At 37.8% G+C, this 25,634-nt stretch overlaps 1 long non-coding RNA gene across 1 annotated transcript in view; it reads left to right on the top strand.

Annotated features, from left to right (window-relative positions):
* The window catches only part of LOC112618905, a 301,179-nt gene that overhangs the window by 228,030 nt on the left and 47,515 nt on the right, over positions 1-25,634 (top strand). Inside the window, exon 6 of the long non-coding RNA XR_003118138.1 lies at positions 14,288-14,387. This is a non-coding gene — a long non-coding RNA (uncharacterized LOC112618905). The remainder of the gene's footprint in view (positions 1-14,287; positions 14,388-25,634) is intronic.

Genomic DNA, 25,634 nt, shown 5'->3' with positions numbered 1-25,634 from the left:
TAAAAATTATCGATATATTGACAACTATGTTCAGAATTGATTGTGGCAACGTAATTCCTTCCAGAAATGTATACTGTTATCAACACTTTGTGAAGTCTGTTATTTTTCTCCCTATTTGAAGAGTATAAATTGGTATCCAAATGTTAATTTAACTTGCAGTAGTTTAGTTGCTGATTCAAGTTATGTTTGTTTTTGTTTGTTGGTTTGTTTGTTGGCTGTTGGGTTTCTATTTTGCCTCTTCACATCTTTGGCTCATTTTTTCTACCTAGTTTGTAACAGTCCTTATCTGTTCTTAATACTGTACTTAATACTTAATCCTATTTGTGGTGCATTACAATAGTTACTTATATTCTCTTTGTTATTTGCTTTATACTATCCATAAGTCAATACTTAACATTTGGAAAAATTATGTTTTTTCTTTTGTGAATTGTACTTGTCACTTATGAAGGGCTTCTTTGGGGAGAGGAAGCATAAAAGAATGGTTAGGAACTTTGTCTCTGTAGCGAGGCTGCCTGAGATAGAAGCTGAGCTGTCTCCTATCCTATCCTATCCTATCCTATCCTATCCTATCCTATCCTATCCTATCCATCTTATCACATTGCATTGATCTGACCTTCAGTACAATGTTGAACAGTAGAGGTGTTTGGAGGAGGTAGGGTTAGCAGAATTCCTTGTGAAGTAGCAGCATGGTCTTGATTGGGAATTACAGATGTTTTTTTAGGCCTGCCCTGTGTAGCAGGCATGAAGATAAGAATAGCTTTTGTTGCTGGTGCTTCATCCTTGCAGGGATTTTAGTCAAATTATCATTTGGAGAGAGTGGTCCTACTATATGTGAGGATAGCAGGCTTAGGTTAGAAATGCTGAAAACTATTTTGGGTCCATCCACCACGAATTTTCTGTTTAACTTCATATGCATTTTAGTTATCATTTTATTTATTGCTATCCCTCACTAGGCTCATGAGGATAATGTCCATGTCAATATTATTGATTGATAGAGTTCCAAAATTCTAAAATAGTATCTGGCATATTTTAGGTAGATATTTATCGAATGATTGAATTAATGATCTCACTTTGCCTCTTGGTTCAATTATATCTGTAAAATGAGGTCAGTGGAATTTGCTCCACTCCCCTGAAAGAGTTGACAAGGTTAAATCAGATTATGTGTTTTGAAAAACCACCCAATTTATGATGATCACAGGTCATGGTGGACAGCAGTAATCAAGGAAGCACAAGTAGGTGGCACATTTTTCTGTGTCCTCCACCAGAATGGGGATTCCATGAGAACAGAGATTTTCTATGACTTACTTGTTCCTGTGACCCATGTGTCTGAAATAGTGCCCAGAATTTGGATACTTGTGGATAAATGGAATAGAGTAGAATTTAATCAATATCTTTATTTGACACAGAAAAAATAAAGGCCGAAGTGAAGTTGAATTCAAGAATCTGTTGTGAAAGCATATATATGAGTGAGAGTGTATAGGAGAAGAGTGGAAAAGAAGAAAGCAGAAGAAAAAAATGGATCGGAAAACCATAAGTGAGAGTGAAGGAGACAGTGTCTAGGATTTTAAAAAAACACTAGACTGAAAAGGTCAATTTGATGTTTGGGGTTGTCTTTGAAACTGAATAAGATCGATCCAATGACCAATATGATTGCATAAAACTGGTCATTAAGATGGTAAGGGAACCACAATTTAACTGTAAATGCCTGATTTAGGATTTGTAAGTCAATGAAGAGAGATGAGAGACAAGAGTCTGCAGACCTCTGACCTTATGCATTCTGTGGAAGTGCTTTAAGACTTGGACAGTTGCCTGAGCTCTGAAAACAATAATAATGTATCCTGAAGAACTTTGAATTTATACTTGGATTTTGTCCATCCTAACATTCTCTGTATTCTCATAAAAGTAGTTTTAGTAGGCATCTGTTGTTTTTTTCTTGTCCTGCATTTATTTTCTTTGTTTTTTGTTTTTTTTCCTTGCTAACAGCTTCCCAGTTTGTTTTGAGGAATAACTTCCCAGTTTTATTCCTTTGACTTGTGTGATGATTTACTGCTCTTCCATCTCCAGGAGTGGCCATAGGACCCAGGCCAGAGCAATGAACATAGATCTTGGTCACAATGTTTTGTTCAGTAATGTTCACAAGGCCCAATATAGGCAAATACATTCAATCTTTGGACTTCTGGTCTAACTGTTGTAAAACAGGAGTCATCTTTCAACTAGGATTACTGCATTGACTGTTAACCAAAGAACAGAACCTGCCCAAGAAAAGTCAACCAAAAAAAAAAAAAAAAAAGCTAATAGGGAGTAGGGAGAAGCTAAGTCGTGATGATAATGTTTAGGCACATCTGAATCCGTTCTTGCCTAAAGTTCTTCTGCCCGAGCCATTGCAATTGTATCGGCCAGTAAATTCTCTAGTACATTTGATTTGATTGGAGATTCACTTGCAGTCAAAAAGCACATTGATTACTAAACTTTGATTTTTTAAAACTTTTCAATGGAATTGATTCTTGAGAGCACAGCCCTTATACCTAGACTGAAGAAAGTCAGAAGTATATGTCATGCACCAAGTAAAAAATTACTTCTAGATTTTTTTTTTTTTAAATTGAAAACACACTTTTGGAAGCTTCAACTCTTGTCAGTGTTTGCACATCTATAGCAAGGTATGGTTGAATTAGATTACGTACAGGTCAGAAGTGTAAAATTTTAAGATAGCTTTTCTTGCAATGATCCCATGATATTGCCTGGTATTTTCTGGCAATTCTTGATGAGGAGATTAACTCTTGCCAATTGAGAGTACACCCTGCCATTTATCCCACTTTCTTATTTCTTTTCATGTTCATGTTTCTTAATGCCCCAATAACATTAAAAGACACTGCAGCTGTGATAATGATGAAAATAGCTATTATTTTGAATTCTTACAATATTAAGGTCTTGACATAAGTCATTTCAGTTAATCTTCCCAAGAACACAGTGAGGCAGGAATTAATATGCAATATATAATCATGGTTTCAGCATGAGGGTCTTGGGATTATTTAGTTTAACCTCACCTCACCTACCCCTCATATAGATAGGAATCCTCTCCACTCACCCTAATTAGTGTCGAGAGTTTCATTATCATTTTAGGGGCCTGCCCTGAAAGGTTGTGTATTAGCGAGGTGTCACTTGGGCTAATCAGATGACATCTACCAAGTTGTTTTCCATAAATAGGCATCACTCTTGCAGGGTGTTTGCAGGTGATATACTGCTCTTTTGGCTTTCCAATGAAAATAATTTGGAAGGTTCTTCCTTTTGTGATGGCTAAGCAGGTAGTGATGAGAGTGATCATTTATATTCCACCTGACCCTTTAGTAGATGTGAGCAGTGCCACTCCAAGTGATCCTTCCAGGAGTTTGCAAGCTGGTTCTTGCGGGGTAGGATAATCTTTTATCTTTCAAGGCAATTGTCTCTAGGATCAGATTCTAACATCTCAGAGCCTTTTTTTTTTTTTTTCTCCTTAAAGTAATTCTTCCACTTTACTTTGGTCTCTATGCTGCCCCTCCCTCACCTCCTTCTCTTTCTTTTTGCAATTATTTTTTCTCTTGTTCTTTCACAGTTGACAGGAAGGATTCATTAAACTCATAATTCAAATTATTAGCAACCAAAATTTTTTTTAAGTTGCCTTTTTTTTAAGTTTGACTTCAGAATCAAAAACCTAAACTTTAAATCATGCCAGGAAGTAAAGGGAAATTCTTAAAATTAATCTTCAGAATTCATAAAGAAAAAAGAAAAAGGAGTTAATCTTCCTTTATAAAACATTGTGAATGTTCATATTCTAAAACCATTTCAATCCTCGTTTTACAGATCAGGAAACCAAGGCTCAGAGAATGAGTAATTAGTAATTAGTAATGAGTCAAAGGTCACAGAGTTAAGAAGCTGTATGTAGAACTTGGAACCAAGCCTAGATGTGACTGAATATAAAACCTTGCTACTATCCATTTAGCCCAAATGTTGTGGGCAAGATCTGGTCCATGATGTACTCTTAGGAAAATGATTTGAGAAAAATGTCATTAATAATGGCTTTTAGAAAAAAAAAAGAATAAGCCACAAGATTTGTCAGTCAGTTCTTTTCTACAGGTTGTTGTAGGAATGAGCCAACAAACCATTTAGAAGTCCATGTGGATTTCTAAACATATAACCTATAATATCCTTGACAGTGAACATTCTTCTCTGAAATTCATAGTTTGTAGACGAACTTCTGGACATTTGTTTTGCTCTGTGTTTAAAAATAACTTTGATATATTCTATATGTAATTTTACTGATTAAATGTTTACAACTGTACATATTTATAAGCCATTCATAGATTTATTTCTCAATATCTGGTGAGTTATGGTTACATATTTTAAATAATTTTTAACCTTACAAAATGGAAACTGTTCTTTCAGTATAAACAGTTATTAGCTGTTTACATTTCTTTCACATGAACATTTTTGATGTATGAAAAGCGTCTTTTCATCAGTTCTTGATAAAGCCTCCTGCTTCATTTCTTCTGTCAGAATACAGGAAACAAAGAGGTATGTATTTAATATCATGAAAGGATCTGGTCACATCCAAAGTAGAACAGTTAATTCTACAAGTTTCAACATGCACAGGAATAACTCATAAACCTGATAATGAAATGCATTTTTCATTGGCAGTTTCCAGTTTCAGTAACTGAACATTGCTTTGCACAAAGTTAGAATCTCAAAATTCAGGGAATGCCTGAAGTCAACTTGTTGCCATATAACTGCACATTTTTCAATCTGTAGTACATTGTAACTTATAATTTCCTAGTATTTTCTGTGGAAAATTTTCTTTCATGGCTTGAGAATTAAAGTACTAGAGGTATGGATATACAAATGTTTCATACTGATAGGTGATGTAGACAGCATGTCAGTTACTGCACATTGGACAGAGTCAGACATGGTATTTCATTTGCTGGACTCTAGATAATGTTGGAAATGCTTCTTCATGTTCTTTATAGTGACAATGAAGTCATTTTGTTTGTTTGGCTTCAGTTTGCTTTTTTGTTTTTTTTGCTTTTTTTTTTTTTTTTTTTTTTTTGGCTTAAAGATTATCGTGAAAGACTCCTTACAATACAATGGTGATATCAAAGTTGGAAGGGAAAGCTAATGTGAAAAATGTCAAAATCCAAATGAAAATCCAACAGGATGAGCTCAAATGGAGGAGAGAATTCCATTAAATGTAGTTGTGATAACAATAAAAGTTCAGAAGCATAAAAATTCCTAGAATATCAGGTTAATCTGGTTTAAAATCTGCTCAATAAGGGGAAAATAGAGGTCCTAGATGACAAGTGCTGCCTATAGAACATAGCTGCTTAAACAGATGATGTGACCACAGGTGCACGCCTTGAGTCACTACACACAATATTATCAGGTTATATCTAGAACAGAGACTCCTTTCTTAAGGACATTAGTGACAGGTGAGAAAAGTCAAAAATTCTGGGAAGGCTTTGTCTAAGGAGGATCCGGAGAGACTGTTCAGATGTGGAGTTCGTGTTTTCTCCTCCTGTGGCCTGTTGACACTTCCTCATAAATAGAATAAAATAAATAAATGGAATCCAATGTAATTCTCTCTCCTATTTGTTTTTTGTTATTATTCTCTATATTGATAAAGAGAAGCACCACTGTTGGGATTAAAAGAGATGATGTGCCACTTAGCTATGAGTTTGATCCATAATAAGCTCTCAATATATGGCTTACAGTTATAATGATTACCATATATCTCTTCATTTAATCCTTCTAAGAACTTTACGAGATAAGTACTACTTTTATCTGCATATTTAGATGAGAAAACTGAGCGTCACAGGAGTTACGTTGTTGAATCAGGGCAACCTTGTGTAAGCTTCAGAGTAGGAGGCAAACTGAGGTCTGTCTGACCTCAGAGAAAGCTTATGCTATTAATCAGTAATCAATAATCCCCACTGCCTCTCAAGACTATCCAATATGATTGGATAATGACAATGAAGTGGGAAGAGGAGGTTATAACTTCCATATCCCTTTAAACTCATTCTAAAAGACTTGCCACTTTACTTTGGGTCTTTAAAGCTTCCAGTACCATTCCTTTGTACTTTGAATGTCTTCTCAACTGCAGAGAGAGAGAGAGAGAGAGAGAGAGAGAGAGAGAGAACTATGTTAGCTATTAAATTGGATACATGGCCGTATACTATTTTCTAACCGAAGTTTTTAGTACTTCAAAGACTTGAAGTACAGTTTAATGGTGTTTTAGCTGTCACTGGAATTAAAAGTCTAGTGCCATTGTGTGCTGAATTTGGTCCCCCCCTTCAGCTGATATTTAGAGAAGTAATTATTCTACTTGAGGCTTGCGGGATGTGTGTACCATGAAACAAACAATAAAGATAGACCTCTTGAGGTCTGCCGTGGATTATTTATTTCCCCCTCATATTCCTCACTGAGAACAATTCGCAGCCTACATTTTTGATCCACTATAACTTTTTCCTTAATAGAAAGGTAAAAACACTTTAGAGCTAACTCTCCCAAATTTATATCATCACTAAATCACATAGTAAACAACAACAACAAAATCTGGTCCTTAAGGTTGCAAGCACCAGGGAGCAAAAGGAGAGGTGGCTCTTGCCAGGCCCTGATTAAACACACTCGAAGTGGTTGTTCTTCAAAGAGGCTCGTACTATGGACTGAGCAGAATCACAGTTGGCCAGTAAGGAATTCATATATTTCCACGTCCCCTCCTCTGACCATACAAAGCTTAGACAATCTCCCTCTGCTTAAATTTCTCAAGTACTTATTGCTTGTATTTAATCAGTTGAGGTTTGCTGGTTGTTGACTCCATCTTTCAGTTAGGGTAGCATGTTTGTTTGCTTTCTCCCTTTCCTCGTGGGTTGTATAGTCATTACGTGCTAGGTTGTGTGCAGCAGAATGGGGATGAATAAGACAGACACAGCTCCTTGGCCTTCAGATGTGGACTGGCAAGTTTTCTGTCTTTTTCTTTTTTTAAGAGACAGAGTCTCACTTTCTCACCCAGGATGGAAGGCACTGGCATGATAATAGCTCACCGCAACTTCAAACTCCTGGGCTTAAGTGATCCTCCTGCTTCAGTCCTCTGAGTATCTGGGACTATAGATGTGCATCACCATGTCTGGCTAATTAAAATTTTTTTTTTTATAGAGATACAGTCTTGCTATGTTGCCCAGGCTGGTCTTGAACTCCTGGTCTCAAGCAATCCTCTTGCCTTGACCTCCCAAAGCACTGGGATTAGTGTGAGCTACTGCACCTGCCGAGTTTTCTGTTTTCTATATGATTCAACATAGCTTCTGATTCGAGGCACTCAGGAGATGATTAATAAAGACTTATTAACTTAAAATGCCTAAGAATGAGCCACGAAGGTGATGAAGTCCTGATTTCATCCCACCAATAACCATGGAAAGCTTTCTGAATCAACCCCACTGGTGGCATGTGGAACAGGAATAGCAGCAGTTGTAACCTATTGTAGGTCAGAAATATTTGCTGTGTTCTAGGAGCCCTGGGACAGAAAGGTAAGAAATGGGTGAAGTGAACAGAGTTACAAAAAAGGAAAGAGCTGTGGGACTTACGGGTACTGGAAAGACCATGCTGCATCAAAAAGCGTCCAAGTTCAAATCTTTGGAAATAATCAAATAGAAGCACAAGGAAAGCTCCACAAATCTGTAGCCTGCTAGTTAATGGGCTCTGATTATAGAGAAACTGAGGCAAGTTCAGAGCATCAGGGATGTCAGGGGTTCAATGATATCTTATGAGATAGTGCTGGATACTTTATCCTATGTAAGAGAGAACTCAAATCAGAAGGTAACATTTTCTTCGGTAATCTGAAAAGACTGACCAGAGAAGAATAAGAACTAGTGTTCGAAGTCAGTATTTGGAATTCACAGGGAGATATATTTTGCTTGAGAGATTTTGAATGAATTCTGATGAATAATAAGTTCCTCTCACTCAAGGTGTTTAGGCTTAGTTTGGGAAAAATAGAGCCAGCATGTTGAAGAGGGATTGGATTTAAGGATGTTCATGGTCTTTTGCCAGTTTTGTTATTTCACAATTACTTGAAGACCAAGGTACAGAGAGATATTATAGATGCATGGATGTGTACAATCATTTACCAAACAGTTCCTTGCAGATGAAGTAGTAATCACCCATAGATGGATATTTAGAACAATAAATGTGTCTTCTATTACTAAATAATCACTTTACAATCTAGAGGTTAGAGAAAAAATTGAGGTAATCTGTCTAGTGAATTAGTTATCTATCATTTGCATAACAAATTACCCAAAAATATAGGGGCTGGTATAGTTTGAATATATGTCCCTGCCAAATGTCACATGAATTGTAATCCTCACTGTTGGAGGTGGGGCCTAGTGGGAGATGTTTGGGTTATGAGAGAGGACCCCTCATGGCTTGGTGCTGTCCTTGTGATAGTGATTGAGTTCTCATGAGATGTGGCCAATTAAAAGTGTGGCACCTTCTACCTCCCCTTGCTTCTGCTTTCGGCTTGTGATGTACCTGCTTCCAATTCACCGTCTACTTTGAGTAAAAGCTCCCTGAGGCCTCTCCAGAAGCGCAACAGATGCTGGCACCATGCTTGTACAACCTGCAGAACCATGAGCCAATTAAACCTTTTTTCTTTATATATTATTCAGCTTCAGGTATTTCCTTATAGCAATGTAAGAACAGCCTAATACAGGGGCTTAAAACAACAATGTTCATTTATTATCTCATGGGTTTTGTGAGTCTGGAATCCTAAAGTGGCTTAGCTGGGTAGTTCTGGTGCAGGGTGTTTCAGAAGGTCATAATCAAGATGTCAGCCAGGGCTGCAGCTGTTGGTAGGCCTGACTGAGCCTGGAGGATCTGCTTCCAATGTGGCTCACCCACATGATGGGCAAGTTGGTGCTGGCTGCAGATAAGAAGCCTCAGTTCCTCCCAGCATGGTCTTTTATAGAGGGTTGCTTGGGTGTCGTAGTATGGCAGTTGGCTTTCCCCAGAGTGTCTGATTCAAAAGAAAGAAGCCACAACACCTTTTTTTTTTTTTTTTTTTTTTTTTTACTTCAGAAGTCACACTTCATTTTTGCAATATTCATTTGGTTTCACAGACCAGCCCTATTCGCTGTGGGAAGGGAATACACAAGAGAATAAATATGAGGAAGCAAGAACCATTGAGGACTGCCTTGGACATCGGCCGCCACATCTGATCAGTCCTACCCTTGTAGATTTATTTCTCACATATTCTTCCAAGTTTGAAATATCTTGATCAAAGAGCTTCAGCATAATTTTACAGTTCAGTGCGTGTTTTTTTTCTCTTGTGCTTTTTAATTTGAACTCATTCTTTATACAGGTATTTTGAAGAACAGCTTGATAACATTCCATCCTGGATCTCTTAGTGTGCAATTACTCAGAAAACCTTTTATACCTAATTATCAAAGGGCACATGGATTGGGAAGAAAAACTCTCAGACCAGATATTAAGCATCCTAATATTATTGGTCCTTTGAAATTTCTAGCTAAGGGTTAAATGTTCAGTTCTTACAACTTCTGCCATGTAATTAATATGTACATAATGCATGGAAATTCATGTTGTCCTTCCTGAGTTGCTGATATTTAATCTACTGCTCAAGCGTTCACCAACTCTACTATTTTCTCAGGAAAAGGGACACAAAAAAGGTTTTATTGAGTCCATTTTATCAGCTTTTTGACGGGTTTACTAAACCCAACAGAGGATTGCTGTGTCAGCGTGTATCACTTTTAAAAAAATGGGCATTTGGATGAGGTATTTTTGTTTTCCTGGTTATATTTTGCAGCACTGTCAGTTGCTGATTTTTTTCCCTTCTACCACAGATTGTTATAGTATTTAACGTTTATGTGTTCTCTCTCAGTACCAACTGGGGCCATGGCCAAAATTCTGATTGGAAGTGGGTGGTAGGGTTGGAAACTATATATATGATGGCTGAACAGCTGAGATAATTTATGTTTTTGAGGCAATAATCATGAATAATGCAAATCTAGCTATTAAAATAGAATGAAGGGATGACATCTTACTGGGTGGGAATTTTAAGGTAAAGCTATAGTTTTAGAGTTATAATAATGGTACCTATGGCTAGGCGTCAACATTGTTACTCACTGCGCACTCAATTTGAGGCCAAAAACGTAATATCTTTAATTTGACCCCAAGGAACATTTGGCAGGGAATTCATCTGGTGGGGTTTCCTCAGAGAAGTCTCCCCCTCCCTGGCTCCCCTACATTGGATCAGGTGGTCCTCTGAGAGCTCCCACAGCCCTCTGTATGTCTCCATCATTAGCAGTTATTATGACTCATTGACATCTTAACCTATTTCACAAGAATATTAACTTGATGAGGCAGAGACTACATTTACTTTAGTTACTGTTGAATTCCTAGTACTGTGCATGCTGTAGGTATGTTAGTTAGTAGGCTTTCAGCAGCAGCTTTCAGCATTTCAGTAGGGAAATCCAACTGAAACAGGCTTAACCATAAAAGATAACTAATTGCTCAATATCTGGAAAGTCCCTTTGTACACAGTTTCAGGCAGGACTGGATCTAAATACCCAAAGGTGTATGTTGTCTCTGTCTCTTGAAACTTTTTTCCTTAGTGCTGGTGTTAATTTCAGGGAACTTCTTCCTTTTGGGCATCAACATGGCCACCAGCAAGCCCCTTTTTGAACCACCAAAAAGGTCGTATAATAACAATTCTCTGGAAAGGAGTCTTTGCCTTCCCGAAGCTCCAACCACATTCTGCCAGTGGCCCTTCCAGTGGCTACTACGTTGCTGGTTTTTGCTATGATTGTGGCCTGTTAGTTTTCCTTTTTTTTTTTTTCTCTTCTTCAAGTGGTTTCAGCGCAAATCCTAGGCACTCAAGCACTTTACTTCGGTGACACTATTTGGGGTCACACATTCTCCTGAGCCATTCACTATCTTTGGAGGACTAGAAATATAGTGATTGACATGAGCTGTCTACAAGGGATCTGCCAAAGGTGTGGAAACTGAAAGGTTTTGACTAATGACCAGGCTTAGGTAAGAGGAGAGCAGGGGAAGGCATTCTGGCCAGGTAAGCCAAAGGAACAAAGACAAAGAACCATGGCATATGGAGAAGCTGAAGAGGCAAGTAATTGGTGGAAATAGTATTTGAACCCCAGTTTTCCGAAAGAGAATCACACTTAACCTGCCATAATACCACATTGCTCTCTTATACATGCTATCTTGTGAATGCTATTTTATGCTATTCTTTATACTTTTATATGCTTAAAGCAACTTCAAACACTGGATAGGGTTAGATATCTCTAAACCGTCTGGAGGAAGCAGAAGGAGTTGATGTTTTTAGCACTCCACATATTGGTTGAGCAGATTTTACCCACCTGGGTGATAAAGTGAGGTATAACCCTAAAGTGGCTAAAGCAACAAACGAAAGATGCCAAGTGAAGCAGTGTGATTTCTGAAAATAGAAGGAAGATATATTAATCTACAAAGACAGTGATTTTCCTGAAATAAGTCTCAAAGCAGAAATTAACTAAGGGTCCTTACACAAAGGATATTGAAACAAAGTAGTATGTTATTGTTTAACCCATAGACATTCAAAGATTTGAATGTTATTGGATCATTGGCTATACACAGTGTCCACAAAGGAGGTAAGTGTCAGACAATTCACATTACACTTTCATTAATTGTGTTTCTTGAAACCTCTCACATCCATAGTTGCTGATATTCTATCTCTCCTCCCAAAATCACACCCACATAACATTCTTTCATGTTCAAAAGCCAAACATCTGACCTCTCAGACATATGAAATATTACATGATGCCCAACGAGTTTACAAAGAGCACTTTGTCTTGTGTCTTTCCACGTCATCTTCTCTGTTGGAATGTTAAGTGCATGCAAAATAAACACTAAGTCGTTCAGAAGATGATTTATTATTTATTGCCACTAAGACTTACAAAAAGCCTTACTATGTGTCAGGCTGCAATGCCAAGCACTTTTCAAGTGTAATCTAATTTAATTGACCAGTATTTGTATAGATTAATAATGGTGTGCATAGAGTAGAGGTGATTTATTTAGCTCCCTCCTTGGAATTCACATTAAGAGCAAGGTTATTATTTCCTTATCTCCCTCATGAATTAAAATAAGTGTCCAGGACATTGTTGCGTGTGTTCCCTTCCCCAGACCCATATCATTCATGATCTGTCTGTAACAGTGAACAAAGTGGCTGTGAGTTTCTGTCCCAGCCAGATGTTTCAGGCCATACTCAGAGGCAGACAAATGTGTCCAGTGAAACAGTCACCATTTGTACTAGTGACCTCGTCTCTGGCAGATCAAAGTAGCCTCACTGAGCAGTTAGGAAATGCCTGAACTGTTCTTCAGCTGGGGAAGAGGATAGGGGTTCTTTCTCAACATAATGATTTAAGAAACTAACCAACAAATTCTGTTTACATTTTGGTTCCAAGATCTGAAAACAAATACTCAAAGTCTCTAAACCAAAATATTTAGGAAATAAATGGCAAACAAATTCCCTAATGTGACCAAAACCTGACCAAACTTGGAACACTGAGTTTCCGTTTAGTGAATAATTTCTTATACTGAAACACAGGCTCCCATTTCCCAACTGCCTAGGAGACCTCAGGACCATAACCATTCCTAAATTGTGTCTGTTTTCGTGAGTTCATTGCTGTAAGGTGCTATGGCATGAGTTTTGTCTTAATGTTGTCATTGTAGCCTTAGCTGAAATAATTTCCATCATTCTATTTGGTCAGACGTATTTCTGGTTATGCTCTGTAAATGTTAGACCTTTGAGTATAGAGGCATGCTTGGTAATGTTCATCAAACAAAAGAAGTTAAATAAAGCCCAAAGAATTACCAATCTGGGATTCTTACCTAGAAACATAATGATCCACTTCTATGACTGGCATGCTCCACAGGAAGGGAAAATCACAGAAAATCACTTCTGGCCAGCTGTTGCTTCTGCAGCATCTTGGCTGTCTCTGGCAGGAGGAAATGCTTTTCCTTCCCTCAGGCAGAAAATAATTTGGAATTTGGGGAAGCATTGAAGAAAAGGTCAAGTCTGACTGGAAAGGGCATAGAAAATAACTGGTGATGCTACTTTTGCTCTTAGGTATTACTGGCTTTTTTATTCTAGAAAGCAACTATAAAAAATTTCCAAAGTTTGCACAGAAGCCTTGGTCCTTATTATTCAAAAGCTCACAGTTTAAGCTACGTGCTGGTAGCCTCAAAGGTCTGCAACAGGTAACAGCATTCAAATTTCTCGGGTAAGGTGAAAGAATAAGTCATAAGTCACTTTGCTAGTGAGTAAGCCTAGATAACTGCCCAGCATCAAGATCTCAATGAGGCTTTGATATCTTTGACTGTTTCCTATATTTAGCAACATTTGTGAATTTATTAAAACAACAACAGCAACTTTGCTTTTTTAAGAAACTGACTACCAAATAAAGGTACATGTGGGTCAAACTTGAAAGTTGGGTTATCGGGGGCGGGGGGGGGGGAAGACCATATAAGAGAAAATATGTATTTCTTGATGTAATTGAAAAGGAGGAAGTCAACCTATATTCATCAGCTTTAGAATTTGTGATGGTTTCGTTGTGTATCTCCTTCTCAATGTCAGGACAAAAATGTCATTTACTGTGTGTGCTTTGGTAGATGATGGTCTCATTATGTATTTCCTTCTCAGTGTCAGGACACAAATGTCATTTAATGTGTGTGCTTTGGTACATAGTTTTATTGTAGTGTAAATATCAACATAGTTAATTAAATAATCACCATTTAGAGGGAACAAAATAAATTTTAAAATGACTTACCCTTCAATTATTCTCATCTTCTGAACACTGACCAAACTGGACACTTGCATCTTTACCCAGCCCTGACACATAGTATACACAGTATTTTCTGGGAATAAATTAAGGGAGAGGAAAAAAAAATCCCAGGGGAGAAAAAGGGAAGAGTCAATACAGTACAGGTTATAAGCCAACCATGCTTTTAAAGATGAAGAAAGAAGGACAGAGGTGACAGCACTAAAAATGATGATGTAAGGATCTCTGAAATTTCTCTTCTCCATAAAAACAATGAAAAAGCTGGCAAAAATGATCAGAACCAACTTTCTCAGACTTTGGAAATTAACCAAGGGCTTGCAGTAACCTGGGGAACATTTGTTCTAAAAAACAAGTGAATCTTCATAAGAAGAGTGAACATTGTTGCATTTTAATGTACTCTATTTCTATCTCCCTCTCTCCAGCTCCACAGTAGCATTGAAAAGTAACAGACCACAGGCCGGGCACTGTGGCTCACTCCTGTAATCCCAGCACTTTGGGAGTCCGAGGTGAGTGGACCACAAGGTCAGGAGTTCAAGACCAGCCTGGCCAACATGGTAAAACCCCAACTCTACTAAAAATACAAAAGTTAGCTGGGTATGGTGACACGTGCCTGTAATCCCAGCTACTCAGGAGGCTGAGGCAGGAGAATTGCTTGAACCAGGACCCAGGAGGTGGAGGTTGCAGTGAGCTGAGATCATGCCACTGCACTCTAGCCTGAGCTACAGAGGGATACTCGGTCTCAAAAAAAAAAAAAAAGAAAAGAAAAAGGGAAACCTAACAGACCATAATCATAGTGAAAACCAGCAACATAGTAGCCACTGGAAGGGCTACTGGCAGAATGTGGTTGGAGCTCATTTCCAGACAATTGTTATTATATGATGTTTTTGGTGGTTCCTGGAAAGACCTCACTTGCAAAGCGGTCTTTATTTGATCCGACTTCCATCTCACCAAATGAAGAAATCTGTTTTCTTAAGGACATTTGTCAAAAACATTTAGAGCCAAATGTTTAACTTTGTGGCTGCCTGATGCAATAGACAACAGTTGGGTCAAATAATAGGCTAAACCAAAAAACTTAAAAGAAAAAGCTGGAGAATGATAGTCTATAAAGGCTTTGGAAAACTTCAACACGTTGTTAGGAATTTAGAAGGTCATGCACATGTATAAAGCTGCACACAGGTCCAGGGCTAGGGCTGTGTGGATACTCTGGAAAGACCTGTGAATGTCCTAATTTCTCACCTTTGGGTGACCTTGAGGTTCTGTGCTAGCAAGAAGTAAAGACTAAGGTGAAATTGTCAACTGACTGGCTGCATATTCAAGGTATGCCCCAACATACATGCAGAGTCACTCAGCAAAGACTGGAAGAGCTATCGGTTTCATGTGTTTAAGAACACATCTGTTCAATTGTTAGCAACCACTAAGCTAATGAGCAACATTTCACTGACCAAGCGAAATGAAGAGTACTGCTTTTACAGAATTAGTTCAGAAAAGTTACTAAATGAGAACACAAGAACAATCAGCAATAATAAACCCTGAGGAGGAGAAATTCTGGCTTTCAGAGTTTCCACATTATATTATGTAAAATGTCCAGCTTCCAACAAAAGTTATGAGAAATGCAAATAAATAAGTATGGCCCGACCAAGAATAAGTAAATTGATAGAAACTGTCCCTGAGGAAGCCCAAATGTTGGAATAAGTAGTCAAAGACTTTAAATTGACTATTTTAAGTATGTCTTAAAAATCTAAAAGAAATATGTTTATAGAACTTAAGTGTCAGTGTTGGTGGGACTGTAAACTAGTTCAACCATTGTGGAAGACAATGTGGCGATTCCTCAGGAATCTAGAACTAGAAATACCATTTGACCCAGGCATCCCATTACTGGGTATATACCCAAAGGATTATAAATAATGCTGCTGTAAAGACACATGCACACGTATGTTTATTGCGGTACTATTCACAATCGCAAAGACTTGGAATCAACCCAAATGTCCAACAATGATAGACTGGATTGAGAAAATGTGGCACATATACACCATGGAATACTATGCAGCGATAAAAAAGGATGAGTTTATGTCCTTTGTAGGGTCATGGATGAAGCTGGAAACCATCATTCTGAGCAAACTATCACAAGGACAAAAAACCAAACCCTGCATGTTCTCACTTATAAGTGGGAATTGAACAATGAGAACACCTGGACACAGGAAGGGGAACATCACACACTGGGGCCTGTTGTGGGGTGGGGGGATGGGGGAATAGCATTAGGAGATATACCTCATGTAAATGACGAGTTAATGGGTGCAGCACACCAACATGGCACATGTATACCTATGTAACAAACCTGCACGTTGTGCACATATACCCTAGAACTTAAAGTAAAATAAAGTAAATAAATAAAATAAAAAATAAAGATACAGAAACATGGCACATGTATACCTATGTAACAAACCTGCACGTTGTGCACATATACCCTAGAACTTAAAGTATAATAAAGTAAATAAATAAAATAAAAAATAGAAAAAAGATACAGAAACATAGTCTAGATGAAATAAGTACTCATTGTTTCTACTTCAAAAATGCGAATTCTTTGTAGTTAAATTTGAATGGTATATATAGACATTGATTCATATCTTTTGCAATCCATTCAATAAATTGAGTTACTGCTGTTAAAAAAATAAAACTTGAGTGTCAGAACAATTTTGTACCAGATAGGGACTACCAAGAAAGATATGAAAATTATTTTTTAAAGACTAAATAGAAATTCTGGAGCTGAAAGTATAATAACTGGAATAAAAAATTCACTAGAAGGACTAAACAGCAAATTTGAACAGGTGAAAGAAAGGATCATTGAACTCGAGGATAAGTAAATGGAGATTATCCAGTCTAAGACACAGAAGGAACAAGGAAGGAAGAAAAATGAACAGAGCTTTAGAGACTTCTGTGGTACACAAGTGTATCATCCTACACATAATGGGAATCCTGGAGGGAGAGAAGAGAGCAAAAGGGGTAGATTGAATATTTAAATAAATAATGGCTGAAATTTTCAAAATCTGATGAAAAAAATTTCTCTGTGTATTTAAGAAGCTCAATGAACTCCATGTAGAATACACTCAAAGAGATTCATACCTAGACAAATCATAAACAAATTGAACAAAGAAATCATCTTGAAAGTAGGAAGAGTAAAGTGACTCATCACTTACGAGGGATCCACAAGTATATTAACTGATTTTTCATCAGAAACCATGAAGGTCAGAGACAGTAGGATGATATAGCCAATGTATTCAAAGAAAAAGACTGTAAGCCAATAAATCCATCAAAACTGTTTGCAAAAATAAAAGAGAAATAAAGACATTCCAAGATAAGCAAAAATTGAGAGAATACCATATACAAAAATTAACACAAAGTGGATTAAAGACCCAAATGTAAGAGCTAAAACTATAAAATACTTAGAAGGAAGTACAACAATCAAAGAAAAAAATAGATCAAAGGACACCATCAAGAAAGTAAAAAGATAAGCCCAGTGGAAGAAATAACTTGCAGTAATAGATACACACACACACGTGTCAAATGTATACCCTTGTCAGATATTAATGAGTTAATTTTTTATGTGGTGTGAGGGGGAGTTGAACTTTATTCTTTAGCATGTGGCTATTCAATTGTCCCAGCACCATTTGTTGAAAAGATGTTGATTTGAGGGAAACGATCATTAGTTTAGCAGGTCACTGACATGCAAACATAGTCTTCATGCTTGATATAGTTTGGATATTTGTCTCCATCCAAATCTTATATTGAATTGTAATCACCAGTGTTGGAGGTGAAGCCTGGTGGGAGGTATTGGAATCAAGGGAGTAGATCCCTCAAGAATGGCTTGGGCCATCTCCTTGGTAATAAGTGAGCTCTTGCTCTGAGTTCACACGAGATCTGATCCGTTAAAAGTGTACAGCACCTCCTGCCACCACTGTCTTTCTCTCGTGCTCCTATTTTTGCCATGTGAAGTGCCTGCCCCCAGTTTGCCTTCCACCGTAATTGTAAGTTTCCTGAGGCCTCTTTAGAAGCCAAGCAGATGCCAGCACCATGCTTCATATAAAGCTTGCAGAACCGAGAGCCAATTAAACCTCTTTACTTATAAATTACCCTATCTCAGGTGTTTCTTTGTAGCAACGCCAGAATGGCCTAATACAATGCTCAATGCTCCAACTGGGGAATTTCCCAAACTGCATTTTGCAAATTGGATTCATGTTAAACATATAGCCATAGATGCTAGTTTGTTTGACAGGATGAATAGAGAAATAACACGTAGGAATATGGTATTTCTGAAAACTTGCTTTACTCAAGTATCACTGCAGCATTTTTTTCTACAGCCACTTACCAACTCTTCCCTCAACTTTTTCTATTAATTTATCTACAATACATAGCTAATTAGAAATTTTTAAACTCTATTAAACACATCATAAGTGTTATTTGTAAAATCACGAGTTTATTGTGTTTGTAATAGTTCCTCCAACAAATATTGGAATAAATACTCATTAAAGATAAAGATTATCCACTTAATTCCCCCCAATTTTTTAGGAGCATTAAGGCCTATGAATAACCTATTTGGGGAGACATTTGTGTTTGGAAAGAGCCTTCCTTCTGTGGAAAGTTATTTGACCAGAGTTTTAGTTTCCAATATATTGGGTTTGTGATCTTTGGTGAGCACGGCAGATCTATGGCCTTATATGTAAACAGTGAGCAAGATATGTTACCTGTATTACCTATCATTACCAAGGGCCTTCTGGAAGCCAGGATCTTCCTATCAGACATTACCTGGTCAGGTTGTTCATTACCTCCTGTTGTGGGTGGAATTGTGTCTCCTTCAAAATATATTTTAAAATACTGACCCCTGGTATCTGTAAATGTGACCTTATTTGGAAGTAGTCTTCTCAGATGTAGTCAATTTAAGATGACACTGGATTATGGTGTGCCCTAAATCCAACCACTAGTGTCCTTATAAGATGAGGAAGATTTGGACACACAGATGCCCTGGGAGAGTGCCAATGACAATGGAGGAATAGTTTGAGTGAGGTGTCTATAAACCAATGAATACTCAAGATTGCTGGCAACCACCTGAAGCTAGGAGAGGCAATGAAGGATCCTTCCCCAGAGACTTTAGAGGGAATGTGGCCCTGTTGGCACATTGATTTCAGACTTTTAGCCACCAGAAGATAAATCTCTGTTGTTTTAAGCCACCCAGTTAGTAGTAATTGGTTGCAGAGCCCTAGGGAACGAATACACCTACATTTTCTCGTCTATGTCAGCTAGATGAGGGCAGGGATCTCTCATTTATTTTGTTCACTGCTGATCCTCAGATCCTGGAACAGTTTCTCACACACTGTAAATGCTTAATTCATATTTTTTGAGTGAATGCATTAATAAGGTCTCTTAACAGTTCTGAGAGTTATACACTTATTGTATTCTGAAGAAGCCAAGCCTGGGAGAGTTTGTAAAACATGTTCAAGGTTATACAGAATCCTAGATACATCTAATTTCAAAATCTCTGCTCCTTTGACTGTACTATGCCCACTGCAAAATAAAGAACTGGAACAAAATGATTTCTTGCCCCTTGCAACTGAAAGCAATGGTTCTCTGATAACATATCTGCTTTTTCGAGATGGCATATTGAGCCATCACTTCCAGAAGTATTTGTTGAGGTTGTAGCAAGACTGGGACACCCAATAGATCAAAGTAATGATAACAATTTTTTAGTTTTTATTCAATAAATATTGAGTGAGCACTTACTATGTACCAGGTCCCTTAAGGACTTTACTCGATGAATCACTTTATATGCCTTTCACGGTAGTCTTACCAAGTGGAAATTATTATTTCCATTTTACACATGAAGAAACTGATGCAAAGAGAAGTTATACAGCCTGCTGAATGTCACAGCTAGGAAGGAGCCAAACCCACATTCAGTCCAGACATTGAAACTACAAATCTCAATTACCTGAAATGCTTGTACCCTCCCTTACATGTTCCATCCTGTCTTTGGGTCCTGGTTCAGCATCTTCCACGCTGGGGAGCCCTCCTTTCGTACTATACACCTTGTGGTATATTCCTCAAACATTCCATACTCCTGCCCTTCTTTCCAGCTTGGTAGATATCTGATCCACCGCCTGAACTACATTCCTAGCCTCCAAAGCTTACACACAACAGATATGACATGCCTTAAGTTGGTAATATAAATGGTGCCAAACAAGTTGCTTCATGGATGCCTGAGACAAATTTTCCAGGATGATCGCATTCTGAACTAGTTGAAACGATAATCATGTTGCCATCAATCTTGAAGTTTTTAATCACTTGCACAAGAATCTCTTGGTGACGCTTGCTAAAAATATACTTTCCTGGGTTTCACTTGAAACTTACAGATTCAGAACACCTCAAGGTGGGATCTTCCCAACATTAGCATATATGGTGTTTCCAGGGTGTGCAGTGTCTACTCCCCATTTAATGACTTCACTGGAAACATTTCCCATTGTGTTTCAGGTTTTACCTATATGTCTCAGCCTCTAAGAATATTTCTTTTCACCTGAGACTACAGACTCTCGCCTGTAGTAAGTAAGTGCTCCTCCGTGTTCCCATTGAACTCTTTGGTATTTAGCCCCATTATAGTAATTTGCATACTCTAATATACTTGCGTCTTTGCTTATAAGTCTCCCTTTCACTTGCCTGTGAGCTCCTTGGAGTCAGAATCTTTCCCAGTCATATCCCATGTGCTTATCATAGTCCCTGACAGGTAGCAAGTGGTCAGTAGTAAAATACAGGAATACACACATAAAAAAAGATAGTGGAATTAATGAGCAATTAGGAGCACTTAGTTTCTACTCAAATATCTACCAAGAGCACACAGGGACAGAATGCATCCATTTTATTTAGTGTTAGCATGGAGATCACATCTTTCCCCCACACCTGGCCATTTTCTCCGTTGCAGGATCCGAGTTAGAATGAATAGTTACAGAAAAGCAGAAGGAAACCTTGAGTGCTGATGGGATTGTTGGTCCTACTCATCTAGTTTGAGAAGGATGCAAATGCAGAAAATTTAGATGTTTATGGGACAACAGCCCCAGCCTTCTAAACGTTTCCTGGATACGTTTGGCATGGCTTCTGTTGGAATGCATGAAGAAACCAGGAATGACAACCGCATAATTTTGCAAATCACAGTATTTCAAACAAAGCACACCCTTTTGGCAATCTAGGATAACTACAAATTAAGGGAACCAGTGTCTCTCTTGTTTTAAAAATCTAGGATGGGGCCAGGAGCGGTGGCTCATGCCTGTAACCCCAGCACTTTGGGAGGCCAAGGAGGGCAGATAACCTGAGGTCGAGAGTTCAAGACAAGCCTGGTCAAAATAGTGAAATCCCATCTCTACTAAAAATACACAAATTAGCCAGGCATGGTGCTGGGCACCTGTAATCCCAGCTACTCAGGAGACTGAGGCAGAGAATTGCTTGAACCCGGGAGGCGGAGGTTGCAGTGAGCTGAGATCACCACACTCCACTCCAGCCTGGGTGACAGAGTGAAACTCTGTCTCAATAAATAAATAAATAAATAAATAAATAAATAAATAAATAATATCTAGGATGTTTTCATTTCCTGATAGCATCTAGTAGGTGCACATTTGTTATGTAGGCACTTAATAAATACTTATGAATTGGACTTAACTAGCTAGCGACCTTCCTACCAATGCATGCGGGAAAGGAAAAAATGCCTTTGAAATTTCTTTCCTTTGTGGTCCACACGTTTATGCAAACCTGCCATGTTTATGCAAACAATGTACTGGTGGCTTGTAGAAAGATTTTTAGATTAGGATAGAAAATACGCTGAGGCTTTGGTCTTGGGTTTGTCCCTAACTAGCCCAGTGGCTTCAGATAAGACACTTCATTTATCCCCTTTTTTAATGTCCTTATTTGCCAGAGGAAGATCATTTTAACCCCCTTGTTAGCTTATATTTTTGATAGAAGGCATTAAGACAACATGCTAGTGAGAACTGATCTTGTATGAAATATACAGTCACTTAGTAAATATCAAGAATAAAAAAAAAATAAGTAAATGCAACAATGAGTATGAAGGAGCTTTAGTGATACAGAACTACATAGGAATATGAAGCCTCCCAAAAGCCCAGAAACTTTCAAAGAAAATTATTTTAGAAGGATTTAGACTTCTTCACACCTAAGCAAGAATCATTTAATCTGATCATTTGAGGACTGGTCTATGTCAAAATATGTCCTGTTGGAAAATGTCCACAGGCTGGATACATTTTGATAGGAGGAAAAACAGTAAGGACTTGCTATAGGAAGGAATGATTGGATATAGGTCCATGGGTTACCCCAGCTTGGGATCTGAGGCAGCTTAACAATACGTGGTGATGGGGAGGGAGAGTAGAGGAAACTAAGCTGAAAATTCAGCCCTTTCTGCTACTGATGAGGTTTTCCTAATTCTATTTTTCCTATGTGTGTGTGTGTGTGTGTGTGTGTGTCTGTAGTTCTTTGTATTTGGCATTGGGGTAGAAGCAATGGTGTGCTAGTTCATGTTTAACAATCAATTCTTCAGGAAAAAAAAGGCAACCTTGATTTGCATCATTAGCTGATTTTCATGATATAAATACACTGCCATGGCTGATTTGAAGCTGTCAGTGCTTTAACAACAGGCTCATAAAATTTCTGAAAGTTTGACAGTCATTTTTTTGAGCCAGTGTGAGCCAAATCCAGCAAAACACTGAATGAGTTACCTATGGAGTGATGCAAACTGATTATGGGAGGCTTCAAAGAGTAGAGAGAACTGTCTAACAGATCCCCGTGTTCCCATTACCTAGCTTCAATAATTATCAAACCAAGTAAAATTCCTTTCTCTGTACCCTACTTGCTCCTTCCATCCCCAGCCAGATTATTTTGAAGCCTGTATCTCAATATGTGTCTCTAAAAGATAAGGAATCTTTAAAAATATAATACAATTACTGTATCAAAAATATTAACAATTCCTGAAAACCATAAGTATCTAGTCAGTATTCAAATTTCTCTGAATACATATATATGTATTATATTTATTTATTTATTCCTTTGAGGAATGCACAGTTGGTTTATTCAAATCAGGAGGCAAGCAAAGTCAATACACTGCCTTTAATTGATATATCTCTTAATTCTCTTTAAATCTGTAAGTTTCTTCTTCCCTTCCCCATCCTTTTATTTTCTTTGCAATTTGTTTGTTGGGAAAATCAGGTCACTTATCTTGTAGTTTTCCCTGAAATTTGCTGATGGCACTTCTGTGGTGTTAATGTGTTCTCCTGTCCCCTGATTTTTTCTATAAAGGGGTAACTAGATCTAAAGGCCTGATCCAATTTAGGTTCTCTCTCTCTGTCTCTCTCTCTCGTGTGTGTGTGTGTGTGTGTGTGTGTGTGAACAAGGGTCCTTCATAGAGAAGCGTAAAACTTTCTTATTCCCTCATATTAGACACATTGTGCCTGGTTGTTCATCTTTTAGTGATACTAAGATCAATCAGTGGGTTCAGCTTGAAACAGACAACACTCACATTGCCAAAAAAAAAAAAAAAAAAAAAAAAAAAAAGAAAAACACCCAAAATCTGAGATAAATATTTTCTTTCTCAGTCTCGAAGATGCCTTTTAACCACAAACACATAAATCAATATATGTGTATAAACAATTACTAAATCAACCCATCTATTTTATTCATGATCACTTCACATTTGAAAGCTCTTCCTGTATTTATTTATTTTTTGAACTGAATTTGGGGCTTTGACTAGGAAGCCATAAATCCAGTTTTTGATGAAATACGACTTCACCACAATGCCAGATTGGAAAGAGTTCCCTGCTAATTTTTCTTCTTCGCATTGCTTTGGTAAGTGGTGAGTATTCAGATTCACTCCGTTCGGGGCTAACGCACCGCTGATTTAGCTTGGACCTTCTCAAAAGTTTTTTCTTTAACGTTTAATTTTTGATGGACAATGTATTACCAGGGACGTTCACATCTGCCAAGTTGTGCAGGCAGGATTTGAAGCGTGCCTAAGGTGTGGGCAGATGAACAAGTTCTATCACCTGGAGTATGGTGGTTTCCCTAACTCTCCCTAGCCACTAGTTAGGCCTTAATGTACTTAGAAGGTTGCTCGTCTAATTTGAACTGTGTGAGACTTTGGCTGGAGGGCAGTTCTGTGTCCCAGTGATAAAAGAACACATAAAACAACCCAGTGCCTGATCATTCTCCCCGGCTGTCAGTGAATCATGTCTAATGGCATCTCCATGCAGTTTGCGCCAATTTGCTTGCAATGGCATCCTTTTCCGTGGGCTTGCTGCTCAGCAGGCCCTGAAGCAATCTATGAATAACTTCCCAACAGATGCTGTTTATGAATTGAAGCAAATGGCTTCCCTGTTTCTCTTTTTTCTCACTTCAATAATTTTCAGTTACATTACGATGAATATTTATAGTCCTGTAGCAGTGCATAAAAATGGAGAACAAGCAGACCTGGGCATTGTTTCATACGTGAGTGCTGTTCTAATGGGTTTTGGCTGACTGGTTTTAATAATGTTCAGTTGATGGACTGGAAGAGGATGCAAATTGTAGATCAGTCATTTTCATTCACTGTTTTAGCAGGATGGGTATTGACGGAGCGCTGGTTGCATCGGTCACATGCCTGTGACACCTTAACTCTCTAAGTTAACTCGTTTCTATGTGTCTGCCTCCTCTTTCTACTTCTTTTGAGTAATTTCAACTAGTTGACTTCCATAGAGACTCTGACACCAATGTAAGAGCTCATTAGGTTTACTTTACCACTCTCTACAGGTATTACCATTTGTGATTTCAACGACCAAATGCATTAGAAGCTGCGGCCCAACCAACATAACATGCTCTGAAATGAAAATGTAAAATCATAAGGAATACATTGCTTTTGATTTGCCAGCTTATTTTATAGAAAGGTCTTGAGTCCCATTGTACTCTAAATGGCTTTTTCAAATGTTTCATATTTCCATGTTCTCTTAAATATTACAAAAACGAGAGGACTTACATCTAAACATCGCTCCTAAATTTGATTCCAAGAGAGCTACTCTAACTTCAGTGGCTTATGTTTCAAATAGCTGATATACCTTACTTGCATTTTCTATTTTACAATAATGAGTTAGTTAACTAGCCTATATTTTCCAAACCATTGACTGTGTCATATGGGTCCACATAGAAATAATGGTCTGTTTGGCTATTTGCTTATAAATAAGAGTGTTGAAAATTGTATGTAAATATGTATATGCATGCACAGTGAATATATATTGAAGCCTCCCAAAATATTCAAATTGCCCCATTTTCTACTCTTGCATTATGAAATACTCACCAACTACTCAAATGGAACCATATTTATTATGCATGCAAACTCACAATATCTTTACCACCTATCATTTGTATGCTGAACACAGAAAGTTGTGCTGTAACACAACAGTAAAAAATAAAAAAGACAATTTGGAGAGAAGGATGTTTCTTGCTCTAACTGCAGCAGATGCAAAGAGTGGTTTCCTTTGAAAAGGGGAAGTATAACACAATCCTGAAATATTTGAAGCATTAACAAAAAGTTTAAGAATTTAATATTTGATATGGAAATATTATTTTTAAAGAAACTAATATGCAGCATAATGTCTCAGAATACTTCAAAATCATGCCCCCAAAATACTAAACTAAGAAACTCTGGGAAGATTTTCAGGCCTGGAACCAAAGGTCTAAAAATAGACCAGGATTTGTACTTTT

This window comes from Theropithecus gelada, chromosome 2, assembly GCF_003255815.1.
Source record: "Theropithecus gelada isolate Dixy chromosome 2, Tgel_1.0, whole genome shotgun sequence".
Lineage (NCBI taxonomy): Eukaryota > Metazoa > Chordata > Mammalia > Primates > Cercopithecidae > Theropithecus > Theropithecus gelada.
This window is presented reverse-complemented; position numbering and strand designations above follow the sequence as displayed.